Consider the following 13,246-nt stretch of genomic DNA (forward strand, 5'->3'; position numbering starts at 1 on the left):
ATTGGGTCGGAGCCTCTCTCCGGAGGCTCTCAAGCACCGGGGACCGGGTCCTGACGAAGCGGCGCTGCACGGCGAGAGTCGGGTACCTCGCCCAGGGCAGCCGGTGGGTGGTGTGCCTGGCTGTAGTGGTGGACAGCGACCTGGCATTCAGAGCTCGGCCCTGGGGCAGCCGTGGGCCCGAGCCACCTTGGGCTTCCAGGGTAGGGGCTCCGATCCTTGGCTCCCAGGTGGGACCATGGGTGGGTGGGCGGCGTCCTGGCCACAAGTCCCTGACCGCCCCCCTCGGCTCTCGTGCAAGGGAGACAGCGGGGACACGTCAAAACCCTGTGCTCCGTGCCATGTTCACGGACCGTTCTGCCGACGGTGGTGCTGACCCAGGGGCCTAGATCTCCCTTGTTTGGGGATGCCCTGGTAAGGGCAGCTGGGGCCCTGGGCCCTGCTCCGTCGTCTCGCACATCAGCCATGCGTGGGTCGGCCGTATGCCCGGCCCCCACCGGCCAGGACGTTGGGAAAGGTAGCCCTCGGCCGTCCGGCCGGTGCCCCGGACCAGGGCTTTTGGACAGCTGGTCTCTCCGTCTCTCCTCAGAACCGCATCCACAAGCGGGGAGATCGCCCGCACCAGCTCGTCTTGCCTGGCCCGGCCCTGCCCACAGGTCCAATGTCTCAGGACCCCGGCTCATGGCGCAGTCCGCCACGCAGCCCCGGTAAGCAGGTTCTGGGGGCGACGCGACCGCACGCATCGCCGCCAACCTGCTTGGGTCAATGATGACAACTCAAATGGTCTCGAAGAGCGGTGATGAACTAAAAATCATGCTCAATAGGATTACGCTGAGGCCCAATGCAGGCATCTGTGCCGGGATCAGCATCCCCCGGAGCCTCGGGGCCCTGGAGGGACGCTGCCGTTGGGAGCTTGAGGCCAAGGATCCCCCGGGGATCCCTGCTCCTGCCCTGGAAAGCCCGTGCACGTCAGGGGCCCCTCGAGGTGTGGAGGCAGCCCACCCGGCCTAGAGACTGAATCCCCTCCCCTCCCCTGGACAGCTCCCTGGGAGCCATGCCTTAGGAACCGTTGTCTCCTTGTGTCTTGCAGCGGGCCTTGGGCGCCAGGTGGTAGGCGCGGCGTTGGCCACGACAGGTGAGTGGGAGACTCTGGGCCTGGCGGGAGATGGCAGACGCCATGGGCGTCATCCGCGAAGCCAGAGTCATGGCACGGGGCTCTGGCTCCACCACTGAGCTACGGGTGGAGGCCCCCGTTGTCCACACAGCGTTGGCTGGCGCGTGATCAGGCTCCCTTGAGCCATCCCAGGTGCAGGGAACGCGAACGTTGGGCCGCGGGAACTGGCCGGGACTGGATCCCGGGGGGATGCCGCCATAGATCCGCGTGGCCCTGAGGCCTCCTTGGACCTCCCTTTGTGTCCTGTGCGCCCGTGAGGAGACGGGTTCGGGAGACCCTTGGCGTCAGGGACTTCTGTCCCCCTCAGCGAGTGGCGGTTGCTCGAGCCAACCCCAGCGCATGTTTCTTGGGGCTGGAGCGGGCAGAGCTCCTGCCCTAGGCACCAGACTCCCAAGGACTTTGGGAGCCTGGGAGGCTGCTGAAGTACAGCCCTCGATGTTTGCTTGGGCTGCCGATGGAGCATGGTTTGGCTGGACGTGGGCAAGAATGGGCGAGCCCCAGGCCACAGCGGGCATTGGGCGAGAGCCTGTCGGGCCAGGCCCCCAGAGGAGGGGCCGCCACGCGGGGACACTCTGGACCCTGTTGCAGGGCGGGCATTGGTCCCCTGCCTCCCGCTGGCGGGAGACCGTGACCCGCGACTCCCTCTCCAGACGTGGACCGTCGGGGCATGGGGGCCAACGTTGGCTGCGAGTGCCAGCGCCCGGATGCACGGACGGCAGCCGGGCCAATCTGGGGTTGGCGTCTGCCTGGCCATAAGTTCTGGGGCCGCCCCCGTTGGCTCGGGGCCCGGGAGGCATCGGGGGGGGGGGGCACTCGATTACCTAGTGTTCCCGCCCACGTTGTGGGTCCTTTCTTAGCAAGGGGTGGTTCCCACAGGGGCCCTGATCTCCACAGTTTCTGGAGGCCCAGGGATGTACAGCGGCTCCCCAGGGCCCTTTTCCTTGCTTGCGGCGGCTCCGAGCCTTGGGTCGTTCGTTCCTCCACCCGCCTGGCCAGCAGCGGCCAGGGCTTCGGGCGTGACCGATCGTGGCCGCATGGGGCACGAGCCACAGAGCAGGCCGTTCTGACAGCTGGCCTCTCCCTCTGTCCTTAGAACCCCGTCCCCCAGGGAGGATCTCGCCTGGACGACCAAATCTGGCTTCTCCCAGCCCCGCCCAAAGGGCCCGTGTCTCGGTTCGCCGGGGCATGGCGCCGTCCCGACCGCTCCCTCAGTAAGGAGGGGTTCCGGGTGGGCAGGGACTTCACGCGTCGCCCCCGGCTTGCTTGGGTCAATGATGAGAACTCATATGGTCTCGAAGAGCGATGATGACCTAAAAATCATGCCCAATAGGATTACGCTGAGGCCCAGTGCAGGGGACCGTGCGGGGATCAGCAGCCCCCAGACCCTCGGGGCATTTGAGGGCGCGCTGCTGCAGCTGGGCGCTAGAGGAGAACGAACGCTCGAGCGTCTGCGCGCGTTGGGCCCGGAGCCCAGGCGCCTCTGCGCGTGCCCACGGGGGTGTTCTGGCACTCAAGCTGGCCCACCGCCCCAATCCCCTTCCCAGGACAGCTCCCCGGGAGCCAGGGCTTCGCCATCCTCGTCTCCTCGTGTCCTTCGGCGGGCCTGGCCGGCTAGGTCCTCGGTGTGTCGACATGCAGCAGAGGTGAGCGGAAGCCTTGGGCTCGGAGGGAGGCCCGAGACGCCTTGGGAAGCGGGTAGCCCAGCAGTGACTCTGCAGCAGGCCGTGGGGTTGGGGTGGCGGTCCTCGTGGTCCAGACGTCGTGGGCCACCCCGGGAGCGGGTGCCCTTGAGCCATCCCACGGGCAGGGAACGCGAGCGTGGGGCCGGGTGGCTGGCAAGACCCGGAAAGCGCAGAGTGGCCGCCATAGGATCAGGGGATCCTGAGGCCCCCTGATCCATCTGGGCGTGTCTCGTGGGCCTACGAATGTAGTGGACGTGAGACTTGTGGTCTCAGAAGCTTCTGTGATCTTCTGCCACGGGGTGTTGCTCGAGGCCCGGGACTTGGCTTGTTTCCGCGGGCTGACGAGGTCTGAGCTCCTGCCCCACAGCGCAGACGCCCAAGGCGTTGGAGACCCCACCAGGCTGCTTGCGAAGAGCGCAAGAGGATACCTTGTGCTCGCGAGACAGCCGGGTTCCACGGGGCTACGGGGCGGAATCTGCGAGTGCCAGGCCCTTGCAGCCATTGGGTCGGAGCCACTCTCCGGAGGCTCTCAAGCACCGGGGACCGGGTCCTGACGAAGCGGCGCTGCACGGCGAGAGTCGGGTACCTCGCCCAGGGCAGCCGGTGGGTGGTGTGCCTGGCCGTAGTGGTGGACAGCGACCTGGCATTCCGAGCTCGGCCCTGGGGCAGCCGTGGGCCCGAACCACCTTGGGCTTCCAGGGTAGGGGCTCCGATCCTTGGCTCCCAGGTGGGACCATGGGTGGGTGGGCGGCGTCCTGGCCACAACTCCCTGACCGCCCCCCTCGGCTCCAGTGCAAAGGAGACAGCGGAGACACGTCTAAACCCTGTTCTCCGTGCCATGTTCACGGACCGTTCTGCCGACGGTGGTGCTGACCCAGGGGCCTAGATCTCCCTTGTTTGGGGATGCCCTGGTAAGGGCAGCTGGGGCCCTGGACCCTGCTCCGTCGTCTCGCACATCAGCCATGCGTGGGTCGGCCGTATGCCCGGCCCCCACCGGCCAGGACTTTGCGAAAGGTAGCCCTCGGCCGTCCGGCCGGTGACCCGGACCAGGGCTTTTGGACAGCTGGTCTCTCCGTCTCTCCTCAGAACCGCATCCACAAGCGGGGAGATCGCCCGCACCAGCTCGTCTTGCCTGGCCCGGCCCTGCCCACAGGTCCAATGTCTCAGGACACCGGCTCATGGCGCAGTCCGCCACGCAGCCCCGGTAAGCAGGTTCTGGGGGCGACGCGACCGCACGCATCGCCGCCAACCTGCTTGGGTCAATGATGACAACTCAAATGGTCTCGAAGAGCGGTGATGACCTAAAAATCATGCTCAATAGGATTACGCTGAGGCCCAATGCAGGCGTCTGTGCCGGGATCAGCATCCCCCGGAGCCTCGGGGCCCTGGAGGGGCGCTGCCGTTGGGAGCTTGAGGCCAAGGATCCCCCGGGGATCCCTGCTCCTGCCCTGGAAAGCCCGTGCACGTCGGGGCCCCTCGAGGTGTGGAGGCAGCCCACCCGGCCTAGAGACTGAATCCCCTCCCCTCCCCTGGACAGCTCCCTGGGAGCCATGCCTTAGGAACCGTTGTCTCCTTGTGTCTTGCAGCGGGCCTTGGGCGCCTGGTGGTAGGCGCGGCGTTGGCAACGACAGGTGAGTGGGAGACTCTGGGCCTGGCGGGAGATGGCAGACGCCATGGGCGTCATCCGCGAAGCCAGAGTCTCGGCACGGGGCTCTGGCTCCACCACTGAGCTACGGGTGGAGGCCCCTGTTGTCCACACAGCGTTGGCTGGCGCCTGATCAGGCTCCCTTGAGCCATCCCAGGTGCAGGGAACGCGAACATTGGGCCGCGGGAACTGGCCGGGACTGGATCCCGGGGGGATGCCGCCATAGATCCGCGTGGCCCTGAGGCCTCCTTGGACCTCCCTTTGTGTCCTGTGCGCCCGTGAGGAGACGGGTTCGGGAGACCCTTGGCGTCAGGGACTTCTGTCCCCCTCAGCGAGTGGCGGTTGCTCGAGCCAACCCCAGCGCATGTTTCTTGGGGCTGGAGCGGGCAGAGCTCCTGCCCTAGGCACCAGACTCCCAAGGACTTTGGGAGCCTGGGAGGCTGCTGAAGTACAGCCCTCGATGTTTGCTTGGGCTGCCGATGGAGCATGGTTTGGCTGGACGTGGGCAAGAATGGGCGAGCCCCAGGCCACAGCGGGCATTGGGCGAGAGCCTGTCGGGCCAGGCCCCCAGAGGAGGGGCCGCCACGCGGGGACACTCTGGACCCTGTTGCAGGGCGGGCATTGGTCCCCTGCCTCCCGCTGGCGGGAGACCGTGACCCGCGACTCCCTCTCCAGACGTGGACCGTCGGGGCATGGGGGCCAACGTTGGCTGCGAGTGCCAGCATCCGGATGCACGGACGGCAGCCGGGCCAATCTGGGGTTGGCGTCTGCCTGGCCATAAGTTCTGGGGCCGCCCCCGTTGGCTCGGGGCCCGGGAGGCATCGGGGGGGGGGGTAACTCGATAACCTAGTGTTCCCGCTCACGTTGTGGGGCCTTTCTTAGCAAGGGGTGGTTCCCACAGGGGCCCTGATCTCCACAGTTTCTGGAGGCCCAGGGATGTACAGCGGCTCCCCAGGGCCCTTTTCCTTGCTTGCTGCGGCTCCGAGCCTTGGGTCGTTTGTTCCTCCACCCGCCTGGCCAGCAGCGGCCAGGGCTTCGGGCGTGACCAATCGTGGCCGCATGGGGCACGAGCCACGGAGCAGGCCGTTCTGACAGCTGGCCTCTCCCTCTGTCCTTAGAACCCCGTCCCCCAGGGAGGATCTCGCCTTGACGACCAAGTCTGGCTTCTCCCAGCCCCGCCCAAAGGGCCCGTGTCTCGGATCGCCGGGGCATGGCGCCGTCCCGACCGCTCCCTCGGTAAGGAGGGGTTCCGGGTGGGCAGGGACCTCACGCGTCGCCCCCGGCTTGCTTGGGTCAATGATGAGAACTCACATGGTCTCGAAGAGCGATGATGACCTAAAAATCATGCTCAATAGGATTACGCTGAGGCCCAGTGCAGGGGACCGTGCGGGGATCAGCAGCCCCCAGACCCTCGGGGCATTTGAGGGCGCGCTGCTGCAGCTGGGAGCTAGAGGAGAACGAACGCTCGAGCGTCTGCGCGCGTTGGGCCCGGAGCCCAGGCGCCTCTGCGCGTGCCCACGGGGGTGTTCTGGCACTCAAGCTGGCCCACCGCCCCAATCCCCTTCCCAGGACAGCTCCCCGGGAGCCAGGGCTTCGCCATCCTCGTCTCCTCGTGTCCTTCGGCGGGCCTGGCCGGCGAGGTCCTCGGTGTGTCGACATGCAGCAGAGGTGAGCGGAAGCCTTGGGCTCGGAGGGAGGCCCGAGACGCCTTGGGAAGCGGGTAGCCCAGCAGTGACTCTGCAGCAGGCCGTGGGCTTGGGGTGGCGGTCCTCGTGGTCCAGACGTCGTGGGCCACCCCGGGAGCGGGTGCCCTTGAGCCATCCCAGGGGCAGGGAACGCGAGCGTGGGGCCGGGTGGCTGGCAAGACCCGGAAAGCGCAGAGTGGCCGCCATAGGATCAGGAGACCCTGAGGCCCACTGATCCATCTGGGCGTGTCTCGTGGGCCTACGAACGTAGTGGACGTGAGACTTGTGGTCTCAGAAGCTTCTGTGATCTTCTGCCACGGGGTGTTGCTCGAGGCCCGGGACTTGGCTTGTTTCCGCGGGCTGACGAGGCCTGAGCTCCCGCCCACAGCACAGACCCCCAAGGCGTTGGAGACCCCACCAGGCTGCTTGCGAAGAGCGCAAGAGGATTCCTTGTGCTCGCGAGACAGCCGGGTTCCACGGGGCAACGGGGCGGAATCTGCGAGTGCCAGGCCCTTGCAGCCATTGGGTCGGAGCCACTCTCCGGAGGCTCTCAAGCACCGGGGACCGGGTCCTGACGAAGCGGCGCTGCACGGCGAGAGTCGGGTACCTCGCCCAGGGCAGCCGGTGGGTGGTGTGCCTGGCCGTAGTGGTGGACAGCGACCTGGCATTCCGAGCTCGGCCCTGGGGCAGCCGTGGGCCTGAGCCACCTTGGGCTTCCAGGGTAGGGGCTCCGATCCTTGGCTCCCAGTTGGGACCATGGGTGGGTGGGCGGCGTCCTGGCCACAACTCCCTGACCGCCCCCCTCGGCTCCCGTGCAAAGGAGACAGCGGAGACACGTCTAAACCCTGTGCTTCGTGCCATGTTCACGGACCGTTCTGCCGACGGTGGTGCTGACCCAGGGGCCTAGATCTCCCTTGTTTGGGGATGCCCTGGTAAGGGCAGCTGGGGCCCTGGACCCTGCTCCGTCGTCTCGCACATCAGCCATGCGTGGGTCGGCCGTATGCCCGGCCCCCACCGGCCAGGACGTTGCGAAAGGTAGCCCTCGGCCGTCCGGCCGGTGCCCCGGACCAGGGCTTTTGGACAGCTGGTCTCTCCGTCTCTCCTCAGAACCGCATCCACAAGCGGGGAGATCGCCCGCACCAGCTCGTCTTGCCTGGCCCGGCCCTGCCCACAGGTCCAATGTCTCAGGACCCCGGCTCATGGCGCAGTCCGCCACGCAGCCCCGGTAAGCAGGTTCTGGGGGCGACGCGACCGCACGCATCACCGCCAACCTGCTTGGGTCAATGATGACAACTCAAATGGTCTCGAAGAGCGGTGATGACCTAAAAATCATGCTCAATAGGATTACGCTGAGGCCCAATGCAGGCATCTGTGCCGGGATCATCATCCCCCGGAGCCTCGGGGCCCTGGAGGGGCGCTGCCGTTAGGAGCTTGAGGCCAAGGATCCCCCAGGGATCCCTGCTCCGGCCCTGGAAAGCCCGTGCACGTCAGGGGCCCCTCGAGGTGTGGAGGCAGCCCACCCGGCCTAGAGACTGAATCCCCTCCCCTCCCCTGGACAGCTCCCTGGGAGCCATGCCTTAGGAACCCTTGTCTCCTTGTGTCTTGCAGCGGGCCTTGGGCGCCAGGTGGTAGGCGCGGCGTTGGCAACGACAGGTGAGTGGGAGACTCTGGGCCTGGCGGGAGATGGCAGACGACATGGGCGTCATCCGCGAAGCCAGAGTCACGGCACGGGGCTCTGGCTCCACCACTGAGCTACGGGTGGAGGCCCCCGTTGTACACACAGCGTTGGCTGGCGCCTGATCAGGCTCCCTTGAGCCATCCCAGGTGCAGGGAACGCGAACGTTGGGCCGCGGGAACTGGCCAGGACTGGATCCCGGGGGGATGCCGCCATAGATCCGCGTGGCCCTGAGGCCTCCTTGGACCTCCCTTTGTGTCCTGTGCGCCCGTGAGGAGACGGGTTCGGGAGACCCATGGCGTCAGGGACTTCTGTCCCCCTCAGCGAGTGGCGGTTGCTCGAGCCAACCCCAGCGCATGTTTCTTGGGGCTGGAGCGGGCAGAGCTCCTGCCCTAGGCACCAGACTCCCAAGGACTTTGGGAGCCTGGGAGGCTGCTGAAGTACAGCCCTCGATGTTTGCTTCGGCTGCCGATGGAGCATGGTTTGGCTGGACGTGGGCAAGAATGGGCGAGCCCCAGGCCACAGCGGGCATTGGGCGAGAGCCTGTCGGGCCAGGCCCCTAGAGGAGGGGCCGCCACGCGGGGACACTCTGGACCCTGTTGCAGGGCGGGCATTGGTCCCCTGCCTCCCGCTGGCGGGAGACCGTGACCCGCGACTCCCTCTCCAGACGTGGACCGTCGGGGCATGGGGGCCAACGTTGGCTGCGAGTGCCAGCGCCCGGATGCACGGACGGCAGCCGGGCCAATCTGGGGTTGGCGTCTGCCTGGCCATAAGTTCTGGGGCCGCCCCCGTTGGCTCGGGGCCCGGGAGGCATCGGGGGGGGGGGGTAACTCGATAACCTAGTGTTCCCGCCCACGTTGTGGGGCCTTTCTTAGCAAGGGGTGGTTCCCACAGGGGCCCTGATCTCCACAGTTTCTGGAGGCCCAGGGATGTACAGCGGCTCCCCAGGGCCCTTTTCCTTGCTTGCGGCGGCTCCGAGCCTTGGGTCGTTCGTTCCTCCACCCGCCTGGCCAGCAGCGGCCAGGGCTTCGGTCGTGACCAATCGTGGCCGCATGGGGCACGAGCCACGGAGCAGGCCGTTCTGACAGCTGGCCTCTCCCTCTGTCCTTAGAACCCCGTCCCCCAGGGAGGATCTCGCCTTGACGACCAAGTCTGGCTTCTCCCAGCCCCGCCCAAAGGGCCCGTGTCTCGGATCGCCGGGGCATGGCGCCGTCCCGACCGCTCCCTCGGTAAGGAGGGGTTCCGGGTGGGCAGGGACCTCACGCGTCGCCCCCGGCTTGCTTGGGTCAATGATGAGAACTCATATGGTCTCGAAGAGCGATGATGACCTAAAAATCATGCCCAATAGGATTACGCTGAGGCCCAGTGCAGGGGACCGTGCGGGGATCAGCAGCCCCCAGACCCTCGGGGCATTTGAGGGCGCGCTGCTGCAGCTGGGCGCTAGAGGAGAACGAACGCTCGAGCGTCTGCGCGCGTTGGGCCCGGAGCCCAGGCGCCTCTGCGCGTGCCCACGGGGGTGTTCTGGCACTCAAGCTGGCCCACCGCCCCAATCCCCTTCCCAGGACAGCTCCCCGGGAGCCAGGGCTTCGCCATCCTCGTCTCCTCGTGTCCTTCGGCGGGCCTGGCCGGCTAGGTCCTCAGTGTGTCGACATGCAGCAGAGGTGAGCGGAAGCCTTGGGCTCGGAGGGAGGCCCGAGACGCCTTGGAAAGCGGGTAGCCCAGCAGTGACTCTGCAGCAGGCCGTGGGCTTGGGGTGGCGGTCCTCGTGGTCCAGACGTCGTGGGCCACCCCGGGAGCGGGTGCCCTTGAGCCATCCCAGGGGCAGGGAACGCGAGCGTGGGGCCGGGTGGCTGGCAAGACCCGGAAAGCGCAGAGTGGCCGCCATAGGATCAGGGGATCCTGAGGCCCCCTGATCCATCTGGGCGTGTCTCGTGGGCCTACGAACGTAGTGGACGTGAGACTTGTGGTCTCAGAAGCTTCTGTGATCTTCTGCCACGGGGTGTTGCTCGAGGCCCGGGACTTGGCTTGTTTCCGCGGGCTGACGAGGCCTGAGCTCCCGCCCCACAGCGCAGACGCCCAAGGCGTTGGAGACCCCACCAGGCTGCTTGCGAATAGCGCAAGAGGATTACTTGTGCTCGCGAGACAGCCGGGTTCCACGGGGCTACGGGGCGGAATCTGCGAGTGCCAGGCCCTTGCAGCCATTGGGTCGGAGCCACTCTCCGGAGGCTCTCAAGCACCAGGGACCGGGTCCTGACGAAGCGGCGCTGCACGGCGAGAGTCGGGTACCTCGCCCAGGGCAGCCGGTGGGTGGTGTGCCTGGCCGTAGTGGTGGACAGCGACCTGGCATTCCGAGCTCGGCCCTGGGGCAGCCGTGGGCCCGAGCCACCTTGGGCTTCCAGGGTAGGGGCTCCCATCCTTGGCTCCCAGGTGGGACCATGGGTGGGTGGTCGGCGTCCTGGCCAACAGTCCCTGACCGCCCCCCTCGGCTCCCGTGCAAGGGAGACAGCGGGGACACGTCAAAACCCTGTGCTCCGTGCCATGTTCACGGACCGTTCTGCCGACGGTGGTGCTGACCCAGGGGCCTAGATCTCCCTTGTTTGGGTATGCCCTGGTAAGGGCAGCTGGGGCCCTGGGCCCTGCTCCGTCGTCTCGCACATCAGCCATGCGTGGGTCGGCCGTATGCCCGGCCCCCACCGGCCAGGACGTTGGGAAAGGTAGCCCTCGGCCGTCCGGCCGGTGCCCCGGACCAGGGCTTTTGGACAGCTGGTCTCTCCGTCTCTCCTCAGAACCGCATCCACAAGCGGGGAGATCGCCCGCACCAGCTCGTCTTGCCTGGCCTGGCCCTGCCCACAGGTCCAATGTCTCAGGACACCGGCTCATGGCGCAGTCCGCCACGCAGCCCCGGTAAGCAGGTTCTGGGGGCGACGCGACCGCACGCATCGCCGCCAACCTGCTTGGGTCAATGATGACAACTCAAATGGTCTCGAAGAGCGGTGATGACCTAAAAATCATGCTCAATAGGATTACGCTGAGGCCCAATGCAGGCGTCTGTGCCGGGATCAGCATCCCCCGGAGCCTCGGGGCCCTGGAGGGGCGCTGCCGTTGGGAGCTTGAGGCCAAGGATCCCCCGGGGATCCCTGCTCAGGCCCTGGAAAGCCCGTGCACGTCAGGGGCCCCTCGAGGTGTGGAGGCAGCCCACCCGGCCTAGAGACTGAATCCCCTCCCCTCCCCTGGACAGCTCCCTGGGAGCCATGCCTTAGGAACCCTTGTCTCCTTGTGTCTTGCAGCGGGCCTTGGGCGCCAGGTGGTAGGCGCGGCGTTGGCCACGACAGGTGAGTGGGAGACTCTGGGCCTGGCGGGAGATGGCAGACGCCATGGGCGTCGTCCGCGAAGCCAGAGTCACGGCACGGGGCTCTGGCTCCACCACTGAGCTACGGGTGGAGGCCCCCGTTGTCCACACAGCGTTGGCTGGCGCGTGATCAGGCTCCCTTGAGCCATCCCAGGTGCAGGGAACGCGAACGTTGGGCCGCGGGAACTGGCCGGGACTGGATCCCAGGGGATGCCGCCATAGATCCGCGTGGCCCTGAGGCCTCCTTGGACCTCCCTTTGTGTCCTGTGCACCCGTGAGGAGACGGGTTCAGGAGACCCTTGGCGTCAGGGACTTCTGTCCCCCTCAGCGAGTGGCGGTTGCTCGAGCCAACCCCAGTGCATGTTTCTTGGGGCTGGAGCGGGCAGAGCTCCTGCCCTAGGCACCAGACTCCCAAGGACTTTGGGAGCCTGGGAGGCTGCTGAAATACAGCCCTCGATGTTTGCTTGGGCTGCCGATGGAGCATGGTTTGGCTGGACGTGGGCAAGAATGGGCGAGCCACAGGCCACAGCGGGCATTGGGCGAGAGCCTGTCGGGCCAGGCCCCCAGAGGAGGGGCCGCCACGCGGGGAGACTCTGGACCCTGTTGCAGGGCGGGCATTTGTCCCCTGCCTCCCTCTGGCGGGAGACCGTGACCCGCGACTCCCTCTCCAGACGTGGACCGTCGGGGCATGGGGGCCAACGTTGGCTGCGAGTGCCAGCGCCCGGATGCACGGACGGCAGCCGGGCCAATCTGGGGTTGGCGTCTGCCTGGCCATAAGTTCTGGGGCCGCCCCCGTTGGCTCGGGGCCCGGGAGGCATCGGGGGGTGGTAACTCGATAACCTAGTGTTCCCGCCCACGTTGTGGGGCCTTTCTTAGCAAGGGCTGGTTCCCACAGGGGCCCTGATCTCCACAGTTTCTGGAGGCCCAGGGATGTACAGCGGCTCCCCAGGGCCCTTTTCCTTGCTTGCGGCGGCACCGAGCCTTGGGTCGTTCGTTCCTCCACCCGCCTGGCCAGCAGCAGCCAGTGCTTCGGGCGTGACCGATTGTGGCCGCATGGGGTACGAGCCACAGAGCAGGCCGTTCTGACAGCCGGCCTCTCCCTCTGTCCTTAGATCCCCGTCCCCCAGAGAGGATCTCGCCTTGATGAGCAAGTCTGGCTTCTCCCAGCCCCGCCCAAAGGGCCCGTGTCTCGGATCGCCGGGGCATGGCGCCGTCCCGACCGCTCCCTCGGTAAGGAGGGGTTCCGGGTGGGCAGGGACCTCACGCGTCGCCCCCGGCTTGCTTGGGTCAATGATGAGAACTCATATGGTCTCGAAGAGCGATGATGACCTAAAAATCATGCTCAATAGGATTACGCTGAGGCCCAGTGCAGGGGACCGTGCGGGGATCAGCAGCCCCCGACCCTCGGGTCATTTGAGGGCGCGCTGCTGCACCTGGGCGCTAGAGGAGAACGAACGCTCGAGCGTCTCCGCGCGTTGGGCCCGGAGGCCAGGCGCCTCTGCGCGTGCCCACGGGGGTGTTCTGGCACTCAAGCTGGCCCACCGACCCAATCTCCTTCCCAGGACAGCTCCCCGGGAACCAGGGCTTCGCCATCCTCGTCTCCTCGTGTCCTTCGGCGGGCCTGGCCGGCTAGGTCCTCGGTGTGTCGACATGCAGCAGAGGTGAGCGGAAGCCTTGGGCTCGGAGGGAGGCCCGAGACGCCTTGGGAAGCGGGTAGCAAAGCAGTGACTCTGCAGCAGGCCGTGGGCTTGGGGTGGCGGTCCTTGTGGTCCAGACGTCGTGGGCCACCCCGGGAGCGGGTGCCCTTGAGCCATCCCAGGGGCAGGGAACGCGAGCGTGGGGCCGGGTGGCTGGCAAGACCCGGAAAGCGCAGAGTGGCCGCCATAGGATCAGGTGACCCTGAGGCCCCCTGATCCATCTGGGCGTGTCTCGTGGGCCTACGAACGTAGTGGACGTGAGACTTGTGGTCTCAGAAGCTTCTGTGATCTTCGGCCACGGGGTGTTGCTCGAGGCCCGGGACTTGGCTTGTTTCCGCGGGC

The 13,246-nt window shown here is 67.0% G+C and overlaps 8 non-coding genes across 8 annotated transcripts; all 8 read left to right on the plus strand.

The window, feature by feature from the left end:
• Nucleotides 1–756: 756 nt before the first annotated feature.
• LOC131837638 (small nucleolar RNA SNORD115) lies at nucleotides 757–837 on the plus strand. Its single transcript, XR_009356233.1, has one exon. It is a non-coding gene; the product is annotated as a small nucleolar RNA SNORD115 (small nucleolar RNA).
• A 1,599-nt stretch (nucleotides 838–2,436) lies between these two features.
• On the plus strand, nucleotides 2,437–2,517 carry LOC131837546 (small nucleolar RNA SNORD115). The gene has a single exon (XR_009356144.1). It is a non-coding gene; the product is annotated as a small nucleolar RNA SNORD115 (small nucleolar RNA).
• Nucleotides 2,518–4,109: 1,592 nt separating this feature from the next.
• Nucleotides 4,110–4,190, plus strand: LOC131837574 (small nucleolar RNA SNORD115). The gene has a single exon (XR_009356172.1). It is a non-coding gene; the product is annotated as a small nucleolar RNA SNORD115 (small nucleolar RNA).
• A 1,598-nt stretch (nucleotides 4,191–5,788) lies between these two features.
• On the plus strand, nucleotides 5,789–5,869 carry LOC131837544 (small nucleolar RNA SNORD115). Its single transcript, XR_009356142.1, has one exon. It is a non-coding gene; the product is annotated as a small nucleolar RNA SNORD115 (small nucleolar RNA).
• Nucleotides 5,870–7,460: 1,591 nt separating this feature from the next.
• On the plus strand, nucleotides 7,461–7,541 carry LOC131837575 (small nucleolar RNA SNORD115). The gene has a single exon (XR_009356173.1). It is a non-coding gene; the product is annotated as a small nucleolar RNA SNORD115 (small nucleolar RNA).
• Nucleotides 7,542–9,141: 1,600 nt separating this feature from the next.
• LOC131837547 (small nucleolar RNA SNORD115) lies at nucleotides 9,142–9,222 on the plus strand. The gene has a single exon (XR_009356145.1). It is a non-coding gene; the product is annotated as a small nucleolar RNA SNORD115 (small nucleolar RNA).
• A 1,592-nt stretch (nucleotides 9,223–10,814) lies between these two features.
• LOC131837576 (small nucleolar RNA SNORD115) lies at nucleotides 10,815–10,895 on the plus strand. Its single transcript, XR_009356174.1, has one exon. It is a non-coding gene; the product is annotated as a small nucleolar RNA SNORD115 (small nucleolar RNA).
• Nucleotides 10,896–12,491: 1,596 nt separating this feature from the next.
• On the plus strand, nucleotides 12,492–12,572 carry LOC131837500 (small nucleolar RNA SNORD115). Its single transcript, XR_009356101.1, has one exon. It is a non-coding gene; the product is annotated as a small nucleolar RNA SNORD115 (small nucleolar RNA).
• The last annotated feature ends 674 nt before the right edge of the window (nucleotides 12,573–13,246 follow it).

This window comes from Mustela lutreola, chromosome 7, assembly GCF_030435805.1.
Source record: "Mustela lutreola isolate mMusLut2 chromosome 7, mMusLut2.pri, whole genome shotgun sequence".
Taxonomy (NCBI): domain Eukaryota; kingdom Metazoa; phylum Chordata; class Mammalia; order Carnivora; family Mustelidae; genus Mustela; species Mustela lutreola.